General features: G+C 45.6%; 1 protein-coding gene and 1 long non-coding RNA gene across 3 annotated transcripts in view; one reads left to right on the top strand and one right to left on the bottom strand.

The window, feature by feature from the left end:
• MAD1L1 (mitotic arrest deficient 1 like 1) overlaps nucleotides 1-13,120 on the bottom strand; it is a 464,357-nt gene that overhangs the window by 181,801 nt on the left and 269,436 nt on the right. The window lies entirely within an intron of this gene.
• LOC310693158 lies at nucleotides 7,213-11,723 on the top strand. Its single transcript, XR_014519022.1, has 3 exons — nucleotides 7,213-7,334; nucleotides 9,337-9,415; nucleotides 11,702-11,723. It is a non-coding gene; the product is annotated as an uncharacterized lncRNA (long non-coding RNA).

Below are 13,120 nucleotides of genomic sequence, written 5' to 3'. Positions count from 1 at the left end.
GATTGCAACCTGGGCCTTGATTCTGCTATTTTAACATGTGAAATTAAAGGCTCTGCAGAAGAAGCAATCTGTCAGGGATTCTTTAGTTGTGACTCCTGCCTTGCAAGGGGTGGACTAGATGGCCTTTGGGGTTGCCCTCCAGCGCTACAATTCTATGATTGTATATGAACAGTGACTGGCAAGGGGCATTTTTGCGTAACGTATTAGATGATAACAACAGTTGAATTTATTATAGGATAATCCCAAACTCTATGTTAGCCCAAGAGTGGCTATTCATTCTAACAAAGCGTTATTACTGGATCGTTTGCATTTGTCTGTTGTATATGTTGTTGTTGCTGTTGCTGTTTTAAGTCAAAGCTTCCAAACTGCAGCAGGGCACAGCACCAGACTAATTTAGTAGTTCTCTTTCATCACAAAACTCAAACATGGCCGTTGTCACTGAATTGTGTCGGCATTTCCTGAGCAAGCTACTAAAAGGCATTTCATGTTGCACTTTCCCCAAGAGGTGAAACACACACACACACACACACACACACACACACACACACGAGCAGTTTAGCTGATGAGCCAGGTCCTAGAATAGCTGATTAATTTCCCTTCAAAGTGAGACAACAGTGAAGTTAAATTTACGTCTCCAGAAAAAGCAGGCAAAGAGCTTTGTTTAAAAAGAAAAAGGAAAACAGGAGCAATGATTCTGTTAGTCTAGATATAAAGTCTCAAAGGCATGTCACGTGATCACATTTTGCACATATGCACTAAGAGTTTGATTCACACTTGTTCCCCAAGTGTGGTGTTCAGCACGCACACACCGGTCCCATGTGAACACCTCTCTTTGCTTGTGAGAGAGTTGCCAACAGCAAGGAAAAGAAGTGAACAGCAGGAGACTCACGTGCAAGGAGGAAGACCCACACAGAGTGGTGGGATCATGCCTCCAGTGGTTCAAGGAAAGGAGGTGATCAGCTCAGCCCACCAGCTAGAGGCTTCACTAACTGTCCTGACTATTCAGCCTCCACAAACTAGCAGAACACCATTCCAAATGCCAGGCCTTGGAGGCTGGAATGAGACTATCTGCCTGCCACAAGTGGTGTTGTGGCTGGAGTGTTGAACTAGGAGCTGGCAGACCAGGGTTCAAATCCCCACTTGGCCATGAAGGTCACTGGGTGACCATGAGCTGGTCACTGCCTCTCAGCCCAATCTACCTCACAGGGTTGTTGTTGTGGGATTAAATGAGGAGCGAGAGCGCCATGTGCGCCACCTTGAGATCCTTGGAGGAAAAAGTGGGATAGAGATGCTATAAATACATAAAATAATAAACAAACTCTCCCGCTCAGTGGTGCTCACATAGGGTGTACTGTGCACAAGGGCCCACAGGTTATAAGGGGCCCAGCAAACCCACAAAACTCCCTTGATTTGGTCTTTGGAAAAGTTTAATGTTTATTGGTGTTAAAAATCAAAATATTAATATTCTAACAAAACTTTGCCATATCAATTAATATTACATATAAAGACACATGTATAATTTATATACATCCTGAAGTTATGTACTTCATATTTAATTAAACGCCTTTTCATAATGTTTCATCTCAGATCAGAAGGTATGCATTAGATACTGGTGTATGAATTATATATACAGTATAATCGAACTAGACTGGGAGAGGAGGGATATATTTCACACAGGGACCCACAACCAAGTTTGGCCGCCACTGGCCCTGACTCTATCCACCCAGTCGGTAAAACTCAAGAGACTGATGTCCAGTGGTTTTCTGCATCCATGAGCTGGTCCCTTGGGGAGTGTAAAGGGGACAAATTTAATCCATTTGCTGAAACTGTCTTGGAGCATTTGGTAATGGTGACTGAGTTTCTCATGGCCCCTGTGATTCTCAATAAAGCACGAGATGCTCAGGTGGAACTGGCAATTTGACTCTCTAGCGGCACTCAAAACGAAAGCAAAATGAAGCTGGCAGCAAAGTCAGAGCAAAAAAGAAAGCCCTTCACTGAGCTAACAAAGAGCACAAAAGACTATGAGGAGCTGCAAAGTATCCATTTGATGAAAATGGAAAAGCTTGATTTGCTTGATATATTGGAAGAGGGGGAGGGGAGGACCTGGGGAGGGGGCTGAACGGGCCTCTTCCTGCCTCTCAATCCACCCCTTGAGACTCTCCTGAGCCCATGCCCTTTCCCCAAGCCACACCCTCTCGTCACAGTCCCTGCTCATTGCAGTGGCGTAGCGTGGGGGGTGCAGGGGGGGCCGGCCGCACCGGGCGCAACATCTGGGGGTTAGGGTTAGGGGGCGCAAATCCACGGGTTAGGGGGCGCAAATCCACGGGTTAGGGGGCGCAAATTACTTGCATTGCCCCGGGTCCTGACAACCCACGCTACGCCACTGGCTCATTGACAGCCTTGCTCCACACCAGGGGTCAGCAACCTTTTTCAGCTGTGGGCCGGTCCACCGTCCTGCAGACCATGTGGTGGGCCAGACTATATTTTTTAAAAAATATATGAACAAAGTCCTATGCCCCACAAATAACCCAGAGATGCATTTTAAATACAAGGACACATTCTACTCATGTAAAAACACGCTGAATCCCGGACCGTCCGCGGGCCGGACTGAGAAGGTAATTGGGCTGGATACGGCCCACGGGCCTTAGGTTGCCTACCCCTGCTCCACACCCTTGGAGTGTTTGGGCTTGGCTGGAATGTGTCCATGAACTGGGATAATGCCTCTTACTTGCCTGGAAAGAGGGCAGAGGTGAGTGTGTGGCAGTGCTGTGGCTATGGGGGGGGGAGGCAGCTAGCCAGGTTTTTTGACCCACGTGATGCCTCCAGAGGGGTCCCAGCCTGTGTGTCTCTCTGTGTGTGTACATAAATGTGCTTGGGTCCCCCCTCAAAAAACTGGGTCTTTGACCCACATACTTTTGACCCTCGTATGTGGAAATCTGACTTTTTGAGTGGATCGTACCTACTGTCCCAAGTAGGAGTAATGCTCATTGCTGTACCCACTTTTGCCTCTGGGCCCACCAGCCCGCCCACCCACCCACCGGAAAGCTGCTAGTGAGAAAATGCAGCCCCCAGGGCAAAAAAGTCCCTTGCCACTTTGTGATCTGCTTTGCGCCTCTGTGAGAAAAGTCATGCAAACCTCCAAGTTTTTGTTTTAAAAGTAAGAAACCAAAAAGGGTGAAGTCTTACATCGCTAACTGGGCAGCTGTTTGTACACTCGGCTTGCTCAATAAGCTGAAAACAAAGTAGCTAGTTTTACTTTGTTTTCTTTTTCCAAAGAGCAAAATGCATGGTCAGAGCAGCAGCCCGACACTTCCCTGGCCAGCAATAAACCCTTATGTAGAATCTGTACTATGGCTTATGATTTCACAGTTGATCCATTTCAAAAGCAAAGCTGGAAATATAAAAGACCATTTTTCACTCCTTCCTTTCTCAGAGGTGGCAGCAAACACCATAGAAGCTTATAGGTTAAATATCTCACAGCTGTTTTAGTGCCCTCTAGTGACACGTATCGAGCCGCTCAGACACCTCATTTAAACAACAGAGCACAGCTATGTAAAATGCCATTGGGGGCTGGGTCCCCGGAAGGTATTAAAAATCACCAGCACAATGCAAGACTTAAAACCTCGCTCAAGCAGTCAGTGCCCTGGAACTGTCATAAGGCAGAGAGGGGGAGCATACAAAGGAGGATTAGGAGAGATAGGCTGAAAGGGTCCTGTGTTTGTGTGAGACCATTTTGTCGGCATGTATGCCATGACAGCATTCAGGGGCAGCCAATAACAATGCATGTGCCTGCCTGCCCCCATCCCCTCACTGAAGTGGTAAGATACTGCGGATCAGGACCAAGTCAGAAATGGCCATGACGTCTATTTGTTCTGCCACTTCTGCAAACTTTGGAAACTGTGTTAGATTGCAAGGTGTCTACCTCTAGGAATCTGAGAAGTGCAGGAAGCCAAAATGTTTCACCCTCTCAAACAAGTCGCTGATTTCAAGGACTACAGGTAATGCATTACATTTTATGGCAACAATCGTATCAGGTATATTAGGATTTACTTCTGCCCCTGACTCTACCTGGGTCTAGCACAGTGAAAGCTTCCCTGTTCACACTGATAACATGTCAAAAATGAAAATGAAACAGAAAATGTGAATGTTACTGAACGTTAAGCTTTTCAAAAGCTTGTAGAGTTTTGGGAGATGGCTGTGGAACATCCGCATCCTCCCTTCAGACAAGCAGCCCAAGAACACAGTCCAGTCAGCCCACACATTTGTGGTGCTAAGACCCACGATCTTGTGATTTGATGCCACCACTGCAACATAACACATACTTGAACTAAATGCTCTGCCCCACAATGGCCCAACTTGAGGTACCAACTTGATCCTGCTGGTGAAATAAGGGAGGCACAAACAAACAGAAATTATAGGTGCCAGCCTTTGCCAACCAGATGCCTTACAGATGTTTTGGAGTCCCATCAGTTCCACCATACTGATGAAGACTGGTTTATACCTTTCCTGTCACTGCCTGCTAGAGCAGGGGTGAGGGTACCTCTGACCCAAGGACTACATGCAGCCCTCAAAGTCCCTCTGTTTGGTCATCAGGACCTTCTCCCAGTCACACTCCTCGCTGGTCTTGCCTCCTTGAGTTTTTGCCTGGTGGGAATGTGCCCTTGAACTCTGACAATGCCTCTTCCTTCCGTGGGTGGAGGATAAAAAGGTATAGAAATTAGACAGCTGTACAAAGGTTAAATCTACATGCATTGCTCCACTTGCTTTTGCTTCTGGCATCACCTGCCACTGCCACATGGCCCTTAGAAAGGAATACGACCCTCAGGCTGAAAAAGGTTCCCATCCCTATGACAGAGCCTAGATAGTTTTCCAGTTTCCACCTTTCTCTCTCTCTCTTATCCCATTACATCCCCCTCTTATAGCACAGACCTTGCAAGAACATGCACTTGCAGGCATCCCAGGTTAGGCGGTGGTGGAGCTCATCCTCCTCTTACATGGTTCTCCACACTCAAGTCATTGTTTGGGATAGATTACACTCCATTTAAAGACAGACGCCTGCTGGAAAACACATTGCGATTCCGAGCCAATACTTTAGGGCTGTAACAGAACCCATCTCATTTTAAATTTCCGGGAAAGATCACTAATGTATTTCTATCATCTGAAAGCTCACAGCCTGAGGATGCCTTCCACTGTATACAACTGACTGTGGAGGAGCCAGAAACACTTTGACAAAGGGCCTGCAGAAAAAAGGACAACAGAAGCTTGGAGTCCTTTTGCACTAGCTGCTGAACCAAGAGGAACAGAACAGATCCAGTACCTTCCTCAGTGCAACTGCTTTATGGTGACACAAACACACAGAGAGACAGGATATGTCTTTTACAGCCTGAATTCTGCCTTCTCTTCAAGTAAGCAGATCTTCTGCAGACCTCTTCAAGTAAGCATAAAGCCAAGGAGTGCCTTTCATAAAGGAAAAGGACAAACTTAATACCAACTGGCAAGTTCTTACCTAATAAAGCAGCTCGACAATAAAGAGAAAGCACAGGTTGTATCTTAGGGACGAAGAAATATTTAAGCTGCCTTATTACTTTGCTGACAAAGATGTACAAGGTCAACAAGACAGGTCCAGACAGACCTTTTTCAAGCAATGGTTCAAAAAGTCCAAGATGGAGTCTGTCACATCAAATTGGGATTTTCCAAAGCTGTTCATCCTTGGTCCAGCAGTAAATAAGTTGTGCTGTTCCTACTCAGGCATCAGGTCAATTGTAAATGCAAAGGTCAAATACAAATCAAATCATGGCTGATTTTCTCACCTGGGCCCATAAGTGCCTGACTGCCAGATCCAGCATCTGGTTCTCACAGCAGCCAACCAGATGCCTATGGGAAACTGACAAGCAGGATAGCTGAGCAGCAGTCCAGCCCTAATTTGTGCCCCTAAAACCCATACGACCAAATCACACTTAAGGCCCCCTGTGCAACAATTCAATCAGCATCCTGGGAATCACATGGCACAAGAGCAGCTAACTTCTCCATGTTAGTGAAAAGCTTTGACATTTTTATTGAGAATTCCACTAGGGAAGAGACAAATTCCCTTGTTGCTGCTCAGTGGCGTAGCGTGGGGGGTGCCAGGGGTGCCGGCCGCACCGGGCGCAACATTTTTGGGGGCGCGTTTGGCCGGCCCCCCTCGAGGAAGCGGGAACCTCTCCAAGGCGCAGCGCGCCGTCGGTGGAGGAAAAGAGCCTCGCAGCAGCAGCAGCAAAGCCGGGAGGAGGAGGAGGTGGAGCGAGCCTGCTAATTGCTTGCTAGGAATTAAGCGGCTCAAAGGCAAAGGAAAAGAGGTGGAGCCGCTGGCCCGGCCGGGAGGAAGCTGGAGAGAGCAGCGCGCCAAGCGCACGAGACGCAAAGGGCCTGCCCACGTGCAGGCTGAGCTCCGTGTGGCGGGGGCGGAGGGAGGCGCTCGCTCTTTCCAAAGAAGGACCCGGCTACTGGATCAAGGCCACAAGCGCCCATGTAGAGTGAGTGGCCAAGCAGACGCGTCAATGAGAAGCACTCAAAGCAGGACCGGGGCACAAAAGCGCTCTCCCTTCCTGCTGTTTCCAGGGGGTGGAAGCGTCGCTGCCTCGAGGGCTTCCGAGATACCCTGGGGTGAAGTCCCGCTTCACCTTCTTGGGAGTCCCTCCAGTGGCGTAGCGTGGGGGGTGCAGGGGGGGCCGGGCGCAACATCTGGGGGTTAGGGTTAGGGGGCGCAAATCCATGGGTTAGGGGGCGCAAATTACTTGCCTTGCCCCGGGTGCTGACAACCCACGCTACGCCACTGTTGCTGCTCCCATACTCAATTCAACACCTGATGAGGCAACTGGATAAGGCAAAGGAAATGAGGCAATTTCTGTGATGGAATTTTATACTGTTTCAAATAGCAGCAGGTGGTCACGTGGGGAAATTGCTAATAATCCTAACCCAAAGCAGTACATGTCCAACATACTTACATCAAGTGAAAAGGAGGGCACAGGAGAAAGACTTGCAAAATGTTGTTAGTGCCATACATAAGCTCTAATAAAAAGTAGGTGTAAGTCCTAAATAACTGTTTCAGAACTATCTCTTGTTGACACTGCCTCCTTCTGGAAGTGAACCAGAGTAGGCCTATCTGAAGCAAAATAGCTTCTGACTCAATGAAAAATCTTTCTCATCATCTCCAGGCAGCTGTGAAATACAGAAATGACTGGAGCACTGTTTTGGAGAGAAAGAGAGAAATGCCGTAATAGAAGATCTACAACCATCTTGCAGGAAGAATGGCAAAAGATAAGGTTTTGACAATTCGGAAAGCATATCAAGGAGAGGTTTGTTTGTTCGTTTGTTTTGCAACACCACATTATGCAGACACTCTGGAGCTGCTTCTCCCCACTAGTTGAGAGTGGCGGGATGTGCATCAGGGACACAGAACTTGTTTCAGTCAGTGTTTTATTGAGCATTTTTGTAGTTTTGAATGCAATGATGGTGGGGAATAGATAATGCAGAGGCAGAAACCAATGGAATTCCTTGAAGCCACCTCTAAGGAATAAGGTTGACCTGGTACTTCAGACATGGCAGGCATGGGCAAGAAAGGGCACAAGTCAGCCTGATCTAACAAATTGCTTGAGTCACTCCTCTCAGGTGTGGCTGACACAAGCAAGTTTTGTGAATTAACTTTTCCTTGAAAGCTCTTGGGTTTGTTTTAAATCTACCACTAACCTGATTCGGTGCTCTAGCAGGAAAGGCATGTCAATACTTAAAGAAGGAAGAAAAATAAAACCCGCTGCCATTTCCCCTTCTTGACCCTCATGACTACCTCATTGGTCAAGGCTTTGCCTTTACCCTTTCTTGCAAATGAGACAAAGGTCATGCAACTGTAGAGTATTTCCTCATCTCTCTCTCCTTTTCTTTTGTGGCCAAAATGTATCTGTCAGCTCCTTGGAGTAAAGATGTGTGGGGTGTGGTTAAAACTATACTTAGTTATCTACATTTCAAGTTGGATTTGTCGTGTTTTAAATGTATTGTGATTCACTCAAAGTCACAGGGATTTAGAAGTTCAATCAAAACCAGAGGGTTTTCAAAAAAAAATGTGCTTATGCTTCAAGTTTTTTCTGTTGAAATCAATGGCTTATTCAACCTTGACTGGATTGTGGCCAATATCCAAATAATCTTTGAAGCCATTTTTCAAGGAAGGTTGGGAACAGTTACCTTTCCATTAATGTTTAGAGTCAAACTAGATGTTACTTTAATTGCACAGTTAGATCCATTGGAGGGGGGAGAGATTTAATTTGCTTTTTAGTAAGATGCGGGGTGCAACATTCATTTGCCACTGCAGTGCACACAAAGGAGGTTAACCCTTCCCACCTTAACTATGATCCCTACAAAAATTTCCACCACTATGGAGCAGGTACATGATTTCCATTCCCCAGCCACTGGTCCCTCAGCAGCTTTTTCCTTGCAGAGCATCAAATCCTTCCATGCTGTGCTGATTCAAGTGAGCCTGGCTGGGTGGGGAAAGCACTAAACAGCCGGTCTTGTGTTTGTATGGATTTGCTCTCCGTTTGTGATTGCTTTGGCTTAGTCCTCAAATGTTAAGGAGTTGGATGAACTCATCCCTTCAGTCACTGCATGGCAACTGCAAACTAAGAGTAATCCTCTCCCTAAAAACTCAGCTTTGCTGCAGCAGCAGCTCCTTCATTCTGCTGCTTTGCTCAGGCTTCTTCAACTGATTAGAGGAAAAGCCTAATCTGTTCTTATCGGAACAGCACCCCCATCTTGCCCTTGGTACAAAAGGCAAACATGCTCACCAACCACCCAACTCTCTCTGTTATGGCATATGACCACACCCAGGGGATCAAGCAAAGCCCTCCACCCAAATGACATGTGCACATAAATGACTGACAAGTAAACAGTACAGCCAGCACACAGGCAGAAGTAGGGGACAGAAGATGTCTGTCTCACGGGATTCTAGAACTCCTGGTCATCCAGTGAAACTGACTGGCCGGAGATTCAGTTAAAATACAGTATTTCACGCAACACCTTTTTTAAGGAAATTCACTGCCACAGGATATATAGCAACGGCCACTCATTTAAAAGGGGAGTAGACAAGTTCATGCAGGAGGGGAAGTCGACCAGTAGTTAGTAACCATAACAGACCGCCCAGGTTCAGAGACACTGAATACCAGTACTCAAAGGGCAACAGCCAGTTGGAGGCCATGGCTTGTTTGCGGGCTTCCTATGAGCACCTAGTTGACTGCAGTCTGAAGCCAAATGTCAAAGCAGATGGGCCTTCAGACTGAGCCAAAAGGGAATATTATTTTATTCTTACAGGAACACCAGCAAAACACAACGTCCAGGATCCAGAGAACTGACAGCTACTTCTGTGCACTGAAGGAAGCGTTGGATAAAGGTAAAAGAAATAAGCAGGCATTTGCATCATACAGGGAGCCTGCTGCCAGAACCAGTCCTATCATTAGGCAGAGTGTAATCACAGCAGATTGTTAGTTATTTGATTACTCCATTTTCATTTCCAGGGAGATTTTCTGCCTCACATGCCCCAATAACTTGGCCGTACTTGTGTGCTATGCACCTTCGCTGGGAAGCGGGGAAGAGAATTTACTGTTCTGCCTCAAGAAGCAAAATGCCTTGTGATGATCCTGCCTGCTGAACAAAAACAGAGGGCAAAAAAGTCCCAATGGTCCTGCTCTCAGTTCTTTGGATCCCAGTCAGTACCTTTCTAAATGATTCTCCCCCCCCCTTCCGCCCTGCCTGCCCATGTTGACTCCAAAAGAGAAACTTAACCACTCAAGCCAACTCCCAGCTGTGCAGCATAATTCCTTCTTTCATGTTGGACTTAATTCTGCGTTTTCCTATAAAGCTCATTTCTGGAATTAATTCAGAAGGGATTTTAAAGGGGATAGCCCAGGAGAGAAAAGTAGCACAAATCCTCCAAGCTAGCCTGGAATCCTTATTATTCAAACATGAAGGGAAGAATTATAGTGCAGTATGGGGTAGAGAGGCCTCCTCTTTCTAAATGATACATCTCTTAAAGGAAAGAGAAACTTCAGTGTAATGAGCTTTACTGCTTAGGACACCTAATAGTCATAGTGTTGTGTTTGGTTTGGTTTTTTTTTTTAAAAAAATTGCCTTTAGAAGGGGAAAGGGGAAATGTGTTATTATTACTAGTAATGTTAGAGGAATGATCAGTCAGATCAACATTTGTCTTAAAAGAACTCAGTCTAGTAATAAGAGACCCCATAGGAGGTAGGATCAAGTGTTTCTGTTGATCCAGATGCTATTATTTTCAGATTAAGCAGAACCATAGCATAATTCTTCACTGAGCTGACCTATGCAAAATCTAAGAAATCTCTTTCTCCTCTTTACACTCTCTCTCTCTCTCTCTCTCTCTCACACACACACACACACACACACACACACAAACACACACATACCAGGTCCTGTACTCAGATTCTCAATTCAGTTTTTGTGAAAGGCTTTAATGTACACAATACACAAGTCAGTTTTCAAAGCATTCAGGTTAAGAGGTATTGCAGCAATCTAAGTTCATGGCTACTCATAAGCTAAGATGTTGTTGTAACAATTTACACGCTCCCCAAGCTCACCTTTTGAAAAACAGTTTGTGTCCTGAGTCACAGGACTAGGCAAGAAAGCAGGCACTCCTCCAAGTAGGTTGGGTTTTCCAACTCTGATGCATTTGTCTCTGCATCCTTGGTGACAGGGCCAGCTCACTGTCTGATTTATCCCCAGATACCTCTTGGGGGTTTGGGGGAGGCAGTCTGATGGGATATGGTGCTCAATCACCCACCCACCCCGGCAGCGCATGAAATAATACAGAAAGTTATTTCTGTATTCTCATGCGGTGGTATTGGTAACTGTTCTGAGATTCACTGTGAAATTCTGTGTGGGTCCCTTGACTCTGTCTATGACTTGCTAAACCCAAGAAGTAAGAAGTAAGTCCTATTTAGTTCAGTGGAACTAACTCCCGGGTGTGTAAAGGACTGCAGCCTAACCACAGCAATTGCAACCTCATTAATCCAGAACTTAAGTGGCCCTGACAACCACTTCTGTCAGGCAGAACACAACTAAGATAAGAAGGTATCTGCTGGATGAGAGCAAAGACTGATCTAGTCCAGCATCCTATTCTCACAGTACCCAACCAGATGCTCAGGGGGAAGTCTGTAAGCAGAACTTGACGTGTGTTGTGACAAATGGTTGCATAGTTTATACAGGTCACAGAATTAATCTTTCCCTAGAACAGAATTTGGAATTCCTGAATTGGATGGATGGATGGATGGATGGTTTAGCACCAAGTACATACTGCCCTAGTTATGCAGAACACATCACATCTACATGGGCGACTATTAACTTTCATTTCAGTTTTGTACACATTCCTGCCTGTCCAATTTGGATCTTAGTCTTGTACACACGTACTCTGCTGCAAGACCCACTGAACCCAGTGGTTCTTAGTTTAGAGGGATTAATCTATGAGTGATGCATTTTAGCCTTTTTGTTACATCAGCACTAGCACCTCAGCTTTGGGGAAACAGTGACCAGGATTTTTGGACCTTCTTTTCAAGTTCCCGGTGAATTCACTAAATAAAAGTCAGTATCTGTGTTCCATCTACAGTATTGCACTTATTACTCAAAATCTTTCCCCCTCTCTTCACTTCTATAGGGAGCAGCACTCCAGGCACCAGTAAGTGCATTTTTTAATATATATATTTAATGCTTACAGCACCATTGTTGCAAGTGCAAAACAGTGAATAGCTTGGAGGCTCCATGGCTAGCAAATGTGGTCACTAAAGGGCATGTTTTTCCATTATACAGGGATTTAGGGTGGACTCGCATTCCATTGTAAACTTCTATTCCCCTGAGATAATCCCCTTGTAATGAAACAGTTATCAGCATCTGGACAGGTGTTAAATGATGAGCTGCCAGGGGATTATCACCTCCCACTCCTCTCCTGTCATGAGCAGAGGAGGTGGAAGGAGACAGCATAATAACCACACTTTGCCAATCGTCCTTCCATGTGAATGCCACCCTCCACCCCCATCACAGATATGAAACCAATAATTTCAGAAACTACGATCAGGTGAAGCTACATTACAGCCAAGTTTGGCAATGATTTTAATGTATGATGGGAGGAATTGTTTGGACAAGCGATTTCTGTCTTTTCGTGACTTCATTTACTAAGTGTATGGTTGGGTCTTGCTTTGGAAATCTCAGGGCATCTTTCATGGGCACCCCAGACAATCTCCCATTCTGGAATTGTGTATAGGCTGAGACTCATTATTGGGAAAATATCTTGTGCTCTCAGACCTTTCTGTGGCCTATAAAGTTCTACTTTTCCCACCACATTTTTTTCCAATTTCTATACTGGAGAGAGATTCTTCACCCTTTTATTTTTTACGTACTGAAGTTTTCTGCAGACTTGGGATTAACACACACTGGAAAGGTCCCAAACTGTGAGAATAGGGCTGTCACCCAGCAGCTCGCTATGCGTGCAAAGAGCCTTCAACTGAAAGAGTCAGCAATGCAAGGAGAATTAAAAAGCACAGTTAAACAGCCCCAAATCCTCATGCATATTTATAGGCGACATGGCAACGAGGCTAAATCAATACTCCTCCCTTGCTCATTACGTACAGCTCAGGAAAAGTAAGATCCAGTAATACAGCCTCGTTATATCCCCCCCCCCCCCCACTGAAGCCCTGGAAAATCTTATAGCATGGGAATGAACTGGTCCATTCTAAGAGGTGCTTATACAGCTTCATGTAGCAACAAATAATAGAAAGAGTGTAGAGAAAGAGAAAGGGGTTAGAGCCATATCAAAGACAGAGATGGCTAAATCTTGTTCTGCTAAGCTTCTGAGAAATTTATGCACCATAACAAAGGTCTAATGTTAATGTCATGATGAAGTGGGTACCAACGAAAATGCTTCAGTGTTGACTGCATACCACACAGCTGCCCTACACTTGTCAACTGGGCCCATACAATGGCCTGAACAATAAGGTTAGGGTCTCTCCGCTGCGGTAGCTCAATGACTTTTCTGTCTTTACTTTCATCTCTTCTAGGCTTCCTTTTTCATTTTCTTGGA

Source organism: Podarcis liolepis (assembly GCF_965112155.1).
Source record: "Podarcis liolepis genome assembly, chromosome: 14".
In the NCBI taxonomy this organism is placed as follows: domain Eukaryota; kingdom Metazoa; phylum Chordata; class Lepidosauria; order Squamata; family Lacertidae; genus Podarcis; species Podarcis liolepis.
Note: the sequence above shows the minus strand (reverse complement) of the source record. Positions and strands in the feature narration are given on the sequence as shown.